Genomic DNA, 2,806 nt, shown 5'->3' on the forward strand with positions numbered 1-2,806 from the left:
AAGAGGCAGAAAATGAGAAGAAACCAACAAAAGAACCTTGGTAACATGAAGAAACAAAATAACCCAACATTCCCAAGGGATCACAGTGACACTACAGTAGTGCATTCCAAGGAAACTGCCAAAATGATAGAAATGGAATTCAAAATTTGGATGGCAAATAAGATGAAAGGAATTGAAGATAAAGTTGAAAACCAACAAAAAGAAGGCAAAATAAAATTTGGGAAATCAATCAAAAAGTTACTAAAGAGCCAGATGACATACAAAGAAATGTAATAGAACTTAAAGAAATGAAAGAGGCATTTGTGTAATTTCAAAACTTAAGAGAAAGCTTCAAAATCAGACTAAACAAAGGACAAAAAAGAATGTCAGAGATTGACAATAAGGATCTCAAGGGGACCCAGTCAATCGAAGAGGCAAAGAAGGGAAGAAAAAAGTCTGAGCAATCACTGAGAGAAATGTGAGACTATGTGAAGTGAACCAACATTCAGATTGTAGGTGTCCCTGAGGCAGAAGAGCAAGCTGAAAGCATGGAAAACCTATTTGAGGGAATTAGTAAGGAAAACTTCCCTGGTATGGCCAGAGATTTAGACATACGGATACAAGATGGTCATGAAACACCAAGAAGATCCATAGCAAATAGGACATGTCCAAGACATGTAGTAATCAACCTGGCCAAAGTCAAAACTGAAGAGAAATTCTGCAAGCAGCAAGATGAAAGCAACAAATAACCTATAATGCTAACTGCGTTCTCAGTGGAAATCTTACAAGCCAGAAGCGTTTGGGGCCCCATGTTTAGTGATATAAAGCAGAACAACTGCTGTCCTAGAATCTTGTATCCTGTAAAACTAATCTTTACAGCTGATGAAAAATTAAGTCTTTTCCAGACAAACAAACACCGAGGGAATTTGCCAAGACCAGACTTCCTCTGCAGAAAATATTCAGACTGTATTATACACAAATCAGCACAATAGATTACACCAGCATAAAATTACACCCCCCCCCCAGAAAACCCTAAAACTCACAACTTTCATAAAACAATAGTAAAGCAATAAGGTATTACCTAACATGATGAACAAATCAATATCCCACACATCAATTCTATCATTCAACATTAATGATTTGAATGCACCTCTCAAAAGACAAAGGCTGGCTAAACAGATTTAAAAAAACACAACCTGTGTGTCTGTTATCTGCAGGCAACATATCTAAGCCAGAAGGATGCATACAGACTCACTGTGAAAAGATGAAAAAAACATATTCTATGCAAATAGAATCAAAAGAAAGGAGGTATGGCCATTCTTAGGTCAGATAAAATTGACTTTAAACTAACAAAGGTAAAGAAAGATAAAGAGGGTCATTATATAATGGTAAAGGGAGGAATTCAATAAGACGACCAAATGCACAGCCATTGCAGTACATGGAGCTCTATAGAGACAGTGCCCAGCAAGTGAGAGCCGAATGGGCACTGGGTGAGTCTGTGCCTCGCTGAGGAAAAATAACTAAACATGGGCAAAGGAGATCCTAAGAAGCGTGAAGCAAAATATCATATGCATTCTTTAGGCAAATTTGTCGGGAGGAACACAAGAAGAAGCACCCAAATGCTTCTATCAACTTCTCAGAGTTTTCTAAGAAGTGCTCAGAGAGGTGGAAGACCATGTCTGCTAAAGAAAAAGGAAAATTTGAAGATGTGGCAAAGGCGGACAAGGTCCGTTATGAAAGAGAAATGAAAACCTATCTCCCTCCTACAGGGGAAACAAAAAAGAAGTTCAAAGATCCCAATGCACCCAAGAGACCTCCTTTGGCCTTTTTCTTGTTCTGTTCTGAGTATCGCCCAAAATCAAAGGAAAACATCCCAGCCTATCCATTGGTGATGTTGCAAAGAAGCTGGGAGAGATGTGGAGTAACACTGCTGAGGGTGACAAGCAGCCTGAGGAAAAGAAGGCTGCAAAGCTGAAGGAAAAATACGAAAAGGATATTGCTGCATACTGAGCTACAGGAAAGCCTGATGCAGAGAAAAAGGGAGTTGTCAAGGCTGAAAAAAGCAAGAAAAAGAAGGAAGAAGAGAAAGAGGAGGAAGAGGAAGATGAAGATGAAGAAGATGATGATGAATAAGTTGGTTCTAGCGCAGTTTTTTTTTCTTGTCTATAAAGCATTTAACCCCCCCGTACACAACTCATTCCTTTTAAAGAAAAAAATTGAAAAGTAAGGCTGTGTAAGATTTGTTTTTAAACTGTACAGTGTCTTTTTTTGTATAGTTAACACACTACCGAATGTGTCTTTAGATAGCCCTGTCCTGGCAGTATTTTCAATAGCCACTAACCTTGCCTGGCACAGTATGGGGGATGTAAATTGGCGTGGAAATTTAAAGCAGGTTCTTGTTGGTGCACAGCACAAATTAGTTATATATGGGGATGGTAGTTTTTTCATCTTCAGTTGTCTCTGATGCAGCTTATAGGAAATAATTGTTGTTCTGTTAACTGAATACCACTCTGTAATTGCAAAAAAAAGTTGCAGCTGTTTTGTTGACATTATGAATGCTTCTAAGTAAATACAATTTTTTTATTAAACAAAAAAGACCAAACAATCCTAATTATATGTACCTAACACAGGAGCTTCCAGGTCCATAAAGCAAATTTCACTAGAACTACACAAAGAAATAAACAGCACCATCATCAGTGCCAAGAACTTCAACACCTCTAGTTTTCAGAACTAGAAAAATCACCAAAGCAAAAAATAAATAAATAAAGGACTTAAACTGGACTCTGAATCAAATGGACCTAGCAAACATTTATAGAAAATTCTATCT

At 37.7% G+C, this 2,806-nt stretch overlaps 1 pseudogene; it reads left to right on the forward strand.

Annotated features, from left to right (window-relative positions):
• Nucleotides 1-1,505: 1,505 nt before the first annotated feature.
• On the forward strand, nucleotides 1,506-2,112 carry LOC100948163 (annotated as a pseudogene).
• The last annotated feature ends 694 nt before the right edge of the window (nucleotides 2,113-2,806 follow it).

The sequence above is a fragment of the Otolemur garnettii genome, unplaced genomic scaffold (genome assembly GCF_000181295.1).
Source record: "Otolemur garnettii isolate 467f Iridium unplaced genomic scaffold, OtoGar3 scaffold00011, whole genome shotgun sequence".
Lineage (NCBI taxonomy): Eukaryota > Metazoa > Chordata > Mammalia > Primates > Galagidae > Otolemur > Otolemur garnettii.